Source organism: Myotis brandtii, unplaced genomic scaffold, assembly GCF_000412655.1.
Source record: "Myotis brandtii unplaced genomic scaffold, ASM41265v1 scaffold168, whole genome shotgun sequence".
NCBI classification, from domain to species: domain Eukaryota; kingdom Metazoa; phylum Chordata; class Mammalia; order Chiroptera; family Vespertilionidae; genus Myotis; species Myotis brandtii.
Window position 1 is genome coordinate 2,970,275 of NW_005356173.1, and position 15,047 is coordinate 2,985,321.

The 15,047-nt window shown below is 37.3% G+C and overlaps 1 protein-coding gene and 1 pseudogene across 1 annotated transcript in view; one reads left to right on the top strand and one right to left on the bottom strand.

The window, feature by feature from the left end:
• The window catches only part of CNTNAP2 (contactin associated protein-like 2), a 1,278,915-nt gene that overhangs the window by 188,370 nt on the left and 1,075,498 nt on the right, over positions 1-15,047 (top strand). The gene's annotated exons all lie outside the window — the stretch shown is intronic.
• LOC106725501 lies at positions 9,705-10,389 on the bottom strand (annotated as a pseudogene).

The window sequence follows — 15,047 nt, forward strand, 5'->3', positions numbered from 1 at the left end:
CTGTGTGAGGGAATGACTCAGCCCAGGAAACTTGTGGTGCTTGCCTTCTGAGCTCTGTCCCCTGAGTCCCCAGTTCTGGGTTCTGTTCTCACAGCTCCAGTCCACTTCACCCTCCCTCTGCCAGAGCACAGGGTGGGTTGATCCACAGAAAATTTTTGTGCATTGGCTCTTTAAGAGGGTAAGAGGGTGCCCGAACTTTCAGCTGCCACTCCCTGGCAGACAGCACCCCACTTCTTTTCACAGCTAGATGTTATACGAGTACCCTCCTCAGTTTTGGTGCTTTCTGTGGGGAACTCAGCTTCAGGATTAGATCCCAGAGTTCTCAGTGGCACCCCCCCACCCCCACAGCTGAGATATACCTCCAGGACTTTAGTTGCCACCTGTCGGTGCCTGGCCAGCCCTTTCACACCTCCGCCCCTCCTACCAGTCTCTATGTGGTCTCCACCTTTGGTCCTTGGGTATCAGGGTTCTCTCCTGTGAGTTTTCCGTTAATTATTAAGGAAGCCTTTTCGTATTTCAGTTGTAATTCCACCATTCCTGGGAGCATGTCTGTGCAGCATCCACCTACTCTGCCACCATTTTTAATCTTGGTCTAATTCACTTTTAACTTTACATTTCTATTTACCAAACTTGATCTTGTTTTATTTTGCTTCTCCTTGTAGCTTTGTATCTTTCAATATTGTCTCTGGCATACATTTTTTAGTATTCTGTTAAGCTTTACACCCCTTGACCATTTGATAGATGATTTATTTCCTTTCATCAAACATAGATGGATTTTTGACCCATGGAAAGTTGATGAAAGAACTCTCTAGCACACCATTAAGGATGCCCATCCAGTTCACACTGATGTATTAATGTATACATTTTGAGTATGGCCATACAATCCTATTTTCTCTTCTTATTTTTTTAATCTTTTAGCATTGAAATAGGATGGAAATATAGGATGTGAAGAGTGGCAGAAAGCAGAAGAGAAAAATAATTTTGCAGCATATCAGGTGATCAGGTTATGTTGTTTTGCAGATTTAATATTTTTAAATCCCCTATTCTCATATAGAAGATCCTATATCCATTTAGCTATTTCAGCTACCCACTCTAGACCTTCCTGAGTTCTATTATTATTATTTATTTGCTTTTCTATTTTTATTTTTTGAAGCAAGTTGGGGCTTTAAAAGCATAGAAGCCTGCTTTTTGTTATGAAGTCTGAGGGTGAAAAACAAACCGTGAAAATAATTTTAAATATACCTGGGTTTGCAAATAGACAGAAGTTCTTTAAAGTCATTTTTAAGTGGAACACACTGTAGTTTTGTTTGGATGCTAAATATACAAACTGTGTGTCAGCAGGTGGAGAGCCAGCCAGTGAATTTCTGCAAATTGTAGCATGCCCAGCTCTTCTTTAAGAAGCAGGATGAATTTAGTTGATGCTGTGACTGGCTCAGAGAAAGACACTCTGCATGCTTTGCATCATGAAGTGAGTCTCCTGTTGCTATCATGAGAAAAGATGTCTCTGTCTTCCCTCAAATCCATGTTGGGGGCACAGGAATGTGAAGCCAGACTGGTGGCTGCAAAGCAACATAACCTCTGACCTCCTGATACGCTACAAAATTATTTTTATCTTCTGCTGCTTTCCCCACTCTTCACATCCTGTTTTCCATGGACATAGGAAGGCAGCAGAATTAAAGCCAGAAGTAGAGTGATCATTGAACACTGATTTGAATATACAATCTATGGTTACTTGAAAGGGAAAATGCCCAGGGCCCCTGTAATAAATCCCTGGAGAATTTGAGATGAACTGTACCTAATTGCATCTGACATAACTGAAACACTGGGACCTCTGTGGAGAGGGAGAGCAGAGCCCCAAATCCTCTGTTCAGCACTATTCAAGGTTCAGAATAGTTCATGCATTTGGCTAATCTACAGCTATGTGGTAAAATGTCCCTCAGCAGCATTCAGCCTCCCTCTAATGGCCAATGATGAGAAGCCAAAATTATTAAGCTTTACTTTCAGAGATTTTTAAAAACAAACCAAAAAGAACTGATGGCTCAGAATGCCATGCATTACTTTTTGTTGTTGTTTTTTAAATTTATCTTTATTGTTGAAAATATTACAGATGTCCCATTTGTTTGTGTGTGTGTTTTTTTTTCCCATTGACCCCCTCCACCCTGTACCCACCCCTCCCAGGCCTTCACCACTCTGTTGTCTGCGTCCTTGGGCTATGCATACATGCATATAAGTTCCCTAGTTAATTGCCTCCCCCCCCCCAGATGTGGCGGGAGATTCTGGTTGGAAGATTAGGAGAATGGCAGTGTCAGCAAACAGTATGGGAAAAGTAGGAAATGGAATATGTTTTGGTGGTGAAAGGGAAATAATTTAGTGACCAAAATTACAAATAATATCCCATGGAAACGCTGTCTTTTACCTGAAGGCTATAAAGCTTCTAATTTCTTTGGTCTGGTTTCACTGTGAGAGTTCAGTGAGACATTGCCTGCCAGGAATAATCTGCTGTGACTTCTAGATCTGTCCTCAGTTGTAACATGTCCACTATACCAGAAATGCAAGTTTGGACTCCTCCTTAGAAAACCACCATAACTTGATCATGTTAGAGCTTACTATTATGGATATTTTATTGCAGAATTTTCTCACTGGGCTAGATTTTCACTGCCCAGAAGTGTTTGGAATTGTATATAAACAGATTATAAATTCTGTTTGTATACAATTCTATAAATTATAACTTCTGTTTGTATATAATTCTATAAATTATAAATTCTGTTTGTATAGGATTATTTTAATAGGATATTTCTATCCAGACAACACATTAAACTACTGTCCTATCCATAACAAAATATTTACAATAGCCATATTGTGATTTGAATATCAGCTTTGTGTAATTTTGGCCAAATGTGTTTTGTGTTTGTTCGTTTTTTTGTTTGTTTTTTTTGTTGTTTTTTTAAAATATAGTTTATTGGTTTTTTTACAGAGAGGAAGGGAGAGGGATAGAGAGTTAGAAACATCGATGAGAGAGAAACATCGATCAGCTGCCTCCTGCACACCCCCTACTGGGACAACCAAGGTACATGCCCTTGACCAGAATCGAACCTGGGACCCTTCAGTCCGCAGACCGACGCTCTATCCATTGAGCCAAACCAGTTAGGGCTTCTTTTTTCTTTTCAAAATGGTTAACCAGATAAAGGACTCTTCCTGAGCCTTAGATTTAATTTTCTAACACAATAATTTTATTATACTTACCAAACATAGTGATGGTCATGTTGCATGTTTCTAATTAATTATATTTGATGTATGTATTTGGTGTTCAATGATACTACTCTTTATAATATAATGCACCAGTTTTTTATCTATAAAATTGAGAACCACTCATCTTAACTTATAGTCATGTGCAAACCTTTGTTAAGAAATTCTGTATCATTTTGAGAGAAAAGTGAATCTTCTCTAAGATGCAGATTTTTAAAAATATATATATTTTATTAATTTCAGGGAGGAAAGGAAAGGTAGAGATAGAAACATCAATGATGAGAGAGAATCATTGATTGGCTGCCTCCTGCATGCCCCCTAATGAGGATTAAGCCCATAACCCCAGTATGTGCCCTGACTGGGAATCAAACTGTGATTACTAAGCCAAGCCAGCTGAACAAAATGCAGATTTTGACACATTTATGATGCTCAACATATAATATTTCTTTAATTAAAGTTTTATTTTAAAATAATTATAGATTCTCCTGCATTTGTAAGAAATAACATAAAGAGATCTCAGGTTCCTGTTTTATCCAGCATCCCCCAAAGGTGACATCTTGTAAAACTGTAGTATGATTCTACAATCAAAATATTGGATGCCATAACCGGTTTGGCTCAGTGGATAGAGCGTCGGCCTGCGGACTGAAGGGTCCCAGGTTCGATTCCGGTCAAGGGCATGTACCTTGGTTGCGGGCACATCCCCAGTGGGGGGCGTGCCGGAGGCAGCTGGTCGATGTTTCTCTCTCATCGATGTTTCTAACTCTCTTTCCCTCTCCCTTCCTCTCTGTAAAAAAATCAATAAAATATATTTTAAAAAAAATATTGGAGAACATTTTGACACTTGCCAGATGGAAGGGGGTCAGGGGACTGGCTGAAAAATGTGAAGGGATTAAGAAGTACAAGTTGGTAGTTATAGAATAGTCATGGGAATGTAAAGTTCAGCACAGAGGATATAGTCAATAATTCTATATAATAAAGAGCTAATATGCTAATTAGACCGGATGGCAGAACGACCTTCTGGAATGACCAGTGGGCGGGGGGCGGCCGGGGCTGCAAGGGCCGAAGCAGCCGGTGCTGCAAAGGCCTACTCTTGCATGAATTTTGTGCATCGGGCCTCTAGTATTCTAATAACTATGTATGGTGTCAGGTGAATACCAGATTTATCGGGAGGATGATCACTTAAGTTGTACATAATGTCTAACCACTGGAGTGCATACCTGAAACTCATATTGCATATCAACTGTAATTGAAAAATAAACAGTTATTTCAAATAATTCCATTACCTCAAGAATCCCTCATGTTGTCATTCTAGCTGCACCTACTTCCTTTCCACAGACTCTCCCCCAGTCCCCAGCAACCATTGATCTATTGTACCCATAAACCAGAGCATATGTTCCTCACTGAGTCAGTTAGGCGGGGAGCTGCCAGTCTTCCTGGGACTGCTAGTCACCTGCCCTTCCTGGATATCATGTTTGCTTCCAGCTGCCTTTTGAATCCCTTTGTCGCCACTAGAAATGCAATTGAGTCCTCCTGGTGCCAAAGCTACTTGGCTTTCACAGTAAAATGGTAAGAAAGCACATCACTCCCGTAAGGGTCTTTTTGCACGCTAGGTTTCCTAACTTGCACATGCAATCAGTGGGGCTGCACTGGAGATGAGTTACTCTTGAGCTCCTCTCTTTATGTCCCCTGAACTCCAATTCTGATCCCAATTGAAGAGAGCACTTTGTCTCATTCAGAATTTAAGTACAGTCTTTAGATACAGTCTCTATTGTTTTCTTTATGCCCTTATGAGTAGCATTAGTGTCCGGAATCTAATGCAATGACAGTCACAAAGTAGCTTACCAGTGGCAAGAAATAGAAGCATGCACCCTAGAGTGGGGACTAAGTTCAGAATTTAAAGCAAAACTGGATTTTCTAAGCACATTCTCATATGTCTTGTTGAGTTTACAATTAAAAGAATTACTTTTGTGATGGGACTGTTCTATTTCACAAGTTGGAGGTTACATGAATCTATAAAAATGGTAAAAGTTTTATGCACCCACCCCAAAATAGAGTAGATACAAACGCTAGTTAAATCAGCATATACTAGTAGTTTAGCTAATAATACTATACCGGTGTTAAATTTCTGGCATAAAAGATTATACTTTTAATTATTTAGAGTTTTATTATTGGAAGCAGCAGGGGAAAGATACACAGGAACTCGCTATACTATTTTTTCAACTATGCGAGTCTAAAATTATTTCAAAAATGATTTAAAAGGCAAAAATATCAAACTTATAGGTAGCCATGTGATTTAATTTCCCTATCTCTTTCATTCTCTCTGTGTGTACACTATATGTATGTATCTCAACTCAGTGCATATATCATTTGACATCGTTAGTCTATATGGCTAGAAAGCCTAAAAGTAGTTACACTGTTTGGATATTCTGGATGAATATGAAACTGAACATAGGATCCTGAGCTACACATAAAAACCCTATAATGCATAAGTGTTTATGTGAAACATGGGTAAATAGATAATTTTTGAGTAGAAATAAATGACAGTAGAATACTAACATCTAAACTATATAAATGAGGTGACTAAAGCCTAAAGTCTAGTTTTATGTCATCTTATTAAGTGACAAAATATTTCTGGAGTAAATTACTCTGAAAACCAGAGTATGAATAACATATGCTTACTCTGTTACTTTGATCTCTTGGTACGATTAATAAAATGGTTTAGAATTTTATTTTTGCAATATTTACATAATATAATTAAAGAAAAATATTTATTTTCATGGTAATGGTTAAATATGGAAATGGACATATAATTTCAAATAATATTTGGTTATCCTTATAATGTGCACTTTCCATTAGAGGTTAACTTTCACTTTCTTTTTCTTTCTCCCCAGTGTGCTGTCATTCTAACAATCTTTCCTCTGGATAATTCCATAGGGTATTTTTAAAGACAGGTTGAATAAAATACCTGTACAGCACCATCTTATTCTCAAGTCACCTCATAGCTATGTTGGCTTTTTGTTTGTTTGTTTTGTTTTGTTTTACATCTATTCAAAAGGGCATGTTCAAAATAAGCTCTCTAATTTTTGTTCCCCAGAAACTCTGGTTGTGTATAATTGGCTCTCAAAACCTATTGCTTCTTAGCTTTGTTTCAGTGATTTGAAAAAAATAATAAAATTAGTGCAAATCCTCATCTATCACATCTGAATGCTCTGGGGAGGGGGTAAAACAAAACTTGCTCTGGAGAATATTTGGCTACAGTAGCTTAAAATCAGAAGATTTCATTAACTTCACCGTGCCCTGCTGTCTACATGTTCCCTTTTCCCCCACCCGCTTAGTTGAGAAAAATGTGTCCAGAAGTTCAAGTGATGGTCATCTATGCAAAGTGTTAAAGGATTCCACTTAGAAGGCAAATAACATTTTCATATGCACAAGGGAATATAGTGAGGCTGTAAAATACCCATCCTGTTGCACAAGAAAAGGCGCGTCTTTGGTTATAAAGAAAGCATTAAACATGGCAACTGCTGTATGGATTTTCTGTAAATTGGGAGCTGTAACTGGCGACTTGTTTCAGGTTCTTACTGAAAAGAACCCCTGGGTTGTATATGCGCCGCTCCAATATAACAAACCTGTTTGTTCAGCTAAGTCAATTCTGTTAATTTGTGGAAAACAATCTGTTAAGTGAATCATTTAGCATCCTATAAACAAAACAAAGGGTGATAATTGTACATATTATTCTTTTCATTTTATTGAATTGGCGAGGTGTGAGCAAAGGCAACCCACATCTATACTTGGAGTTAAGTAATTAGGTTCTCACAGAAGGAGGTTTTAATTTTAATTTAGAAAAATCCCTTTCTGGGTAATATGTAAAGTAAACTGCAGAAGAAAGAGATTAGACTCTGGGAGAATATTCAGAGAGCTGTCAAGAGGGTGAAGCTTTGAAAAAGCACAATGGCCATGTGAGTGGAAAAGCATCACTGAAGAGACAGGGCCCAGCACCCAGGCATTGTGGATGTGAAGAAGGAAGAGGAAAGTTGCAGATGTGGCGGGAGATTCTGGTTGGAAGATTAGGAGAATGGCAGTGTCAGCAAACAGTATGGGAAAAGTAGGAAATGGAATATGTTTTGGTGGTGAAAAAAAATTTTTTTTTTTTTAATTTGAAACATCACCCAGCTGTCCAAATGAAGATGCTTGTCAGACAGTTGGAAATTCTGGCCTAGATCTCAGAATCCAATTTCGGGCTGGAGGTACGGATATGGAAATCAATGCTCATTATTTGGATTAGAATGAGACCTCCTAGAGGAGGGTTGAGAAGTTAGAGACTTAAGAGAATAGATTGATCTCTGTCCCAGAATCAAAATGAGATCACAGCCTCAAAGAGATATGATAAGGGTACCATGTGCTCCGGAGGGGTTGCAGAAGGTCAGAACTGAGAAAGGAGCCTTGGGCTTCACCAGGTTAGCGCAGAAAATGAATTACAGGAGAAAAAGGGAGAAGTGGGAAATGAGACTTAATCCCTTGGAGACTGGGTATAGAGCTGACACTGCACTTTAGGAGGTCAGAAAGGGAGGATATGGTATTGTAATTGAAGAAATGAGTAGGGTTAAATGAAGTTGTTTGTTTTTTGTTTTTGCTTTTCTTGATTTCTTTTTTTTTTTAAGTCAGGACATTTACTTTGTTTCACTAAAAGCACTGAAGCTGGGAGTTTTTAGGGAAATAATTACAGTAAACCTCAAAGTAATGGACTAATTAGGGTGAGGATGTGTCTGTTAAAGCTGAAAGTCTGTTACATAATAAAGTAGGTTTTCTGAATGCATATGTTAAAAAAAATTGACAAATTAATTTACCTGTTTTTAATTATGTAAAATTACACTTGAGTAATTAAAATTAAGTATGCATGAAAAGTTTAATTTCACAGAAAACTTTTCTGTATGTATTACTGTAATTCTAAATTCATACTAAATAGGTTTAGTAAATGCTTGCATTCATCAGTCGCTAGGAGTAAGCAAATGCACAGGACTAGCATGGCTTAGCTCAAGTGGGAACCTAGGCAGGTAGGCATTAAAACTGCTACAGATTAAAGCTGCCACAGAAAGCCGTGGCACCCAGTAACAGAACCACTGCTAGAGATGCTGTGTGATCACCTGCTAATCATTCATGGAACACTAAGAACAGTGACCCTTAGATTTAAATATGTAGACTATAGTTGTAGATATGCAATATTTACTTATGCTGGCGAAATTACTACAGTGTTGTTGTTTTTTCCCCCCAATATATAGCCTATTCACTAAAATTTGTTTTAAATAACAGTGAATTAATAACCAAAAATAACCTGTTAATTTAAATTTGAACAAATCTTAGTTAAAAGCATTTAAAATTAACTGGGTGATAGTTTTCACATATGACATACCGACCTGAAATTTTGTAAGTTAAAGACCTAGTCTGTGATATTGAGGTCCACAAAATCAAGGGTTTACTGTATGCTAGCACAAGGACACCATGGAGACTGGGCTAATGGAAAACATGGAGGATAGACTTCAATGAAAAGATGGGAGAAAATAGCCCAAGTAGTTCTTGCCCTTGATGGACTGTGGAAGGAAGTCAGTTGAGCAGTGGGCTATGAATGTGCCACACTTTTTATTCTCCATTTATCAGCTGTTTGATATTTGGAAGGTTTCTAGATTGGAGTGAGTATGAATAAGGCTCCATAAAAATTCACATTCAGACTTTGTGTGAAGATAGATTTTCATTTTTCTTAAGCAGTGGGATTGCTGTGTATGTTTAAGAAGTTGCCAAACTGTTGTCCAAGGTGGCTGTCTCATTTTGCATTTCTACTAGTGATGCCCAGCATTATCATTAGCAAAGGTTATTGTCAGAAGGTTTTCCTTGTTGTTTTATTTATTTATGAGCTTCGTATCACATCAGTTCCCCTTGCCCCGTAAAACCAAAGGAGAAGATGCAGACTGACCCATGAAACATGCAGCACATTTGAAACAAAGCTAAGGAAACCTGAGCTTCAGAAACCTCATTCCTTTATCATGACCTTTGCCCCAGAGAGATACTATATTGTACTAGACCGGAAACAAATCTGCCCTCTTCCCCGGAAGGAACAATATACCTGTCCCCCCAGCTGCTTGCAATGCAACTATGCTTATAGAGATAGTTCACAATGAAAGCTTGCTCGCAAGATGAGCAGAAACACAAGCCACGCCTGAGGATCTGTCTCCCAACACTGGGAAGATTTTTGAATTGTCACTTTTACTTTCCTAATATTCATAAGGCTTGTTTATGAAGTATATTGCTTCTTGGGTCACGTTTGTTATATTACAGGTTTGCGGTATAGTGACCAGTTCACTTTTAAAGTTTTTTTTTGGCATAAAACTTGTGTTAAAATAGATTATTATTTTTTTTAGATTTACAAAATGTGTATATTCTGTCATGAAAACTCCACACCAACATTATACACTTGGAAAAAAATACAAACAGGATATATTACAAATCTATGTAAGCAATAACTTAGTTCACACCATGTAATAAAAAGTGCATTAATCAAGATACACAAGCTTTTATAGGTTCTAAACTGAAGGACTTTTCTTCTGCAGAATCCTTAAAACTGGTGGCACTTAAAATTTGTTAGCCTTTCTACTGAGAGGTAAATTATACACAACAATGATGAAAAAGATTAACAGACCAGTTGTCTATTATGAATCATTCCAGCTTTGTTCAACAATGGCTGAAACTCTTTTTTTCATATTCTCATTTGTTTTCCTGATAAAGTTGTGCTGCTTGACTATTAGCTGGGCTGTTTGGATTTGGTTCATCCAGCAGAGACTGAATTGAGGTTAAAATTGAAGATACATCATATGTTGGACTCCATCGATTCTGAGGGACATCTAAACATATGCTACCATCAGCATACACATTTGGATGAAACATTTTGGATAAAAACCTAACAGTTGGTGGTTTATTTGGATATTCTTCAGAAAATTCTATTACTAGTTTGAAAGTACCATTGTCAAAAGGTGTCCGTTCCAAATATAACTGCATCCCACTGCATGATGTTGTTTTCAGATGGTGGATCACAGACCCCCACAGGTGGGTCCTCTTGCAGTCACTTGAAATCCCTCATGAGTCTCCCCCAGGTGGGGGTCGACATGCTCAACAGCTGCTCCGAGGTCCATTTCTAAAATAGATTATTTTTAATCTCTATCTATACTTATGGCCTGTCTTCATTTATAATATTGTTGTTTTTCCCCTTCCTTTTTTGGAGGGTTAGAATTTAGTCTCACCAGAGACTTTCCAATTTACTTACTTTGTAGAGGGTCATCTTTTGGTTTTCTTGATCTTTGTATTTTATTTATTTTCACTCTTATCTTCTTAATTGTTTTCTGGCACATTCTACATTTTTTGAATTTATTCTAGTCTTTTATTCAAACTTCTGAAGTATTTTGCTTAAGTCATTGATTTTTATCCCTTTCTTATGATAAATACTAAAGACTATAATTTTCCTCTAAATACTACTTCTGTTACATGTCACAATTTTTGATATCTTACTCTTTTTATGACTAATGTATTCTTAGTAGTTATTAACTATCAGATGCTTTTTTTTTTTACCAAGATGTTGTTGTATTTGTCCCCATTGTTTGAGTTTATTCAACTTTACACAGCTAGTTGGTGGCAGAATTAAAATTATACCTGTACTATTTTGAGAGCTTATATTTTTGTTTTTATTATTATTTAGTCGATGTTACTTAACTGCTTTGTCTTCTGAGAATGCAGACTGTGTGGCATCAACTTTTAGATTATACTCTGACTTAATTCAAGGCCTAAAATATTTTATTTTTTAATCCATCCTTTGAAAAATATCTGATGTAGGATTTTAAAAATCTATAGCATTAAGCTTATGAATTATTTTGTCTAAATATATCCTCAGTAATTTTTCCTCTGATATATCCATAAGTGAAAAATACATGCTTTAATATTCCATTATTATGGTAGTTTTATTAATAATGTCTTATTAAAATAGTTATTCAAAATAACATTTTTAATACACACTTATTAAAAACTAGGGGCTCAGTGCACAAATTCGTGCACCTTGAAAGGAACTGTGGGCTGCAAGGCTGTAGTGGGAACAGGGGTGGGTCTCGGCTCATCCTCTGCGCCCCCACCTGGCCCCTCCCACCGCAGCCCCTGGTCCCCTGTCTGCCTGCAGCCCCCGCTCTCACCACCGCTGCTCCCACACACTGACAGTGCCGGGCTGCTAGCTCCCGCTGACAGCACAGAGAGATTGGGGCCAGCACCAGCAGCAGGTGCAAGCAGGGCCGGTGCCCTCAGGGGCGATTGGGGCCAGCAGCCACCGCTCGCACCCACTGATGGTGCAGAGCCATTGGGGCTGGAGCAGTGGAAGGTGGAGAAGCCCTCAGGGGTGATCAGGGCTGAGAGCCGCCACTCGCACCACTGATGGCGCCGAGCAATCGGGACTGGCACTGGTTGTTTGGTTGTTCGGTTGTTCTGGTTGTTCCACCATTTGGTCTATTTGCATATTAGACTTTTTTATATAGGATAATAGGAAATGACCCTGGCCAGTGTGGCTCAGCTGGTTGGAGTATCATCCAGTCCACTGGAAGGTCACAGGTTTGATTCCCAGTCAGGGCACATACCTAGGATGCAAGTTCCTTCCTCCCTCTCTCTCTAAAAGCAATAAAAACGATAATATTAATAGGAAATTTCCTTTTAATCATGTTCTGATAAGGTAGTGGCTGTGAGAGAAGAGGAAGCATTTTTAGATGAGAGCAGAATGTGTGGGCTCTTCACAGAAGGCTCAGAAGTTAGTTGAACCATTCAGGGACAAACTAAATATATGCGAATGAACCCTAGTATAAGTGAACCATTCCTTATATAGCTATGGCAGAGTGGAAATTCTCCTGATATTTCAAGATTGTTTGGTCAAGTCCATGACATTATTGGTGGTCAGCTAATCTATATAGGTCTCTGTGATTTTTACAAAATATACCTTTTTGTACAACATATTACTTTTAATTTCTAAGAGTAAATAGGCTTCTCAGAAAATAGCCATTATCCCAGTGCATAAGTATTTAAGCTGTGGATCTTTGGCCTTATAGCAAATTTAAATTCTGTCTTTAAATAATTTGTTTCTGGTTTGTGTGTTTTTTTCTCACTTAAACTAAATTTATCAGGTGGTTACTATACTCTTAGATCAAATGATGCTATCTGATCAACTACCTCATACTGTTTGATTGAAAAAAATTAAATTATAGATCTTTTCTTGAGATACGACCAATACCTATAGACTGTGAAATTCAAAAAGGAAAATAAAGGAACATATGAAACAGAATAAACAATTTTGGGCAATTTACATGACCATTGAGACCCGCCACTAAATATGTCATAAATCTTCTTATCTATTTTGTTATTGCTAAATAAAAATATTTTCATATCAGGGTACTTATTCTCATAAGATGATACAAAGAGTAAGATTAGTCTGAGTATCTTGCAAGTAAAATAAAGTTTTATATCTGTAATTTTTTGCTTTGATTTTCTGTATCTACTTCAGTACAGGAGAGGATGATGGGCATGAGCAACAAAAATAATTCAATTATTAGTGATTAGCATATACAAAAGTGTACATGTTAAACTTGCATGTCTATATCTTTAAACATTATATTTTATGGTATACTAGTGCAGTGAAATCCTTTGAATTAAGGAACACTCTGCCTGGTAGAATAAATAATTTAAGTATTGGTATTGTGTAGCAGAATAGCTTTTTGTAGCACACTCTAGTAAAGAAGAAATTCTTTACTGGATTTCCTAAAATTTTTGAGTTAGAGGCTTTGACATGATCAATACCATATTTGTTTTGCAGAGTAATAAAATTGAAAGTGGGGCAGGGACCTGGGAAACTTTATAATATCTCAGGTATGAAATAATTAAGAAACCCTAAACCCTGAAATGGATAGAGAAATGCAAAGGAAGTAAATGTAGATAAGGAATTGTAACTCAGATTAGATCATGAGATCATTTAAAAGCATAGGAGAAGGTGAAGTTAATAGAACCAAAGATTTTAGTAAAAACATGATGTCGAAAAATTAGGAGAATTTTAGACAGAGTTCCAACTGAATATACCTTAAGGACATTCAGAAATAATATTATTGAGAGATTATAATTATCATAGGAACTTTGCACACATATGTAGCAGTCATTGTTCTGATTGGAAGCAGGCACATTCTAAAGTGTTTACCTAAACAGAATTTAGTGAAGGGACAGTTAACAGGAGTGTGGCAGGTTTAAGGGAACGAACAAAGGATAATGAATTCCCATGAATGACAGTCACTACTATTCCTGGGGCTTACAGAACAAGGGAAGAACCAATATTATCAGGGACCAGGGGAGCTGGAGCCATGGAAGGCAGGCTGCTGAGAAGGGTGCCATCTGTTAATGCGCCCATTAAGGGAAAGCAGGTAGGTGCCAGAGGGCAAGGGAGCCTGAGTCATCCATCTGTCAGCCCCATGGTTACTCAGGCTCCCTGAGGGTCGGAAAATAAACCGAGGCAGTGGAGGAAACAGGGAGTGACAGCAAATACACTGGGGAGTCATGATTGAAGACAAGAAAGTGGATGACCTCACTTTTGAAAGGTTAGAGAGAACAACCTAATTTTTAATAATCCACAGGAAAGAATATTCAATGAAGAGGATGAAGTTGTCTGAGATCAAATAAAAGGAGCAAAGTATAAATGTCCTTGAATAGGAAGATGACTAACTCTGGGGAATGTTGAAGAAAAATTAAATAGCCAAGAAATAATTTATTGGGTCACCATCAGTGATCTTTCTGATTTCTCTTTTGGAAGAAAATATAGCAGTAAACAAACTGCTGAAGCTTCAAGACAGCACAGAGAAAGAGGGAAATGCAGAGAACAAACCATCTATTAGATAAATTCTGTAGTGGAAGGGAGTAGAAAACTAGAACTAGTAAATATGGAAGAATATACTGGAAATGCTTTTTTTTTTTTTTCCATGAGAGGTGAAATGCAAATACATTAGAAAAAAATTAGCTCCTTTAAATAAGGTATCCTCATTTTGGCTCTTTTTCTGATCACAAAGAAATATTTACTGGGTACTAATCTTGCTATAGAACATAAAAAATGGTAGGAAGCATAAGTATATTAAGCTGAGAAAGAATAAAGTCATTATTAATGTTCAGATCAGAGAATACATTTAGTGTCAAACTTATTAATATCTCATGGGGTATCAAGCTATCTAAATGAGTGAATTTCACATTTTGAAAAGACCCAATTTGAAGATGATAGTTTACTTTGCTATTACTAACCCTCATCCTAAATAAAACTGGATTGTGTTTTTTTGATCTTATGCTTATGAAAGCATTTGATTCCACATTTAGAAAGAGAGGTACTCTGGATACTTTCCAAGTACAGCTCAGATATACTGCCATAGAAATGTGTCCAATATTTGAAGAGAAGCCATGTTCATGGCTGAGATCAATGCCACCCATCCTTTCCTCTAGATCAGTGGTTCTCAACCTTCCTAATGCTGCGACCCTTTAATACAGTTCCTCATGTTGTGGTGACCCCCAACCATAAAATTATTTTCGTTGCTACTTCATAACTGTAATTTTGCTACTGTTATGAATCATAATGTAAATATCTGATATGCAGGATGTATTTTCATTGTTACAAATTGAACATAATTAAAGCATAGTGATTAATCACAAAAACAATATGTAATTATATATGTGTTTTCCAATGGTCTTAGGCGACCCCTGTGAAAGGG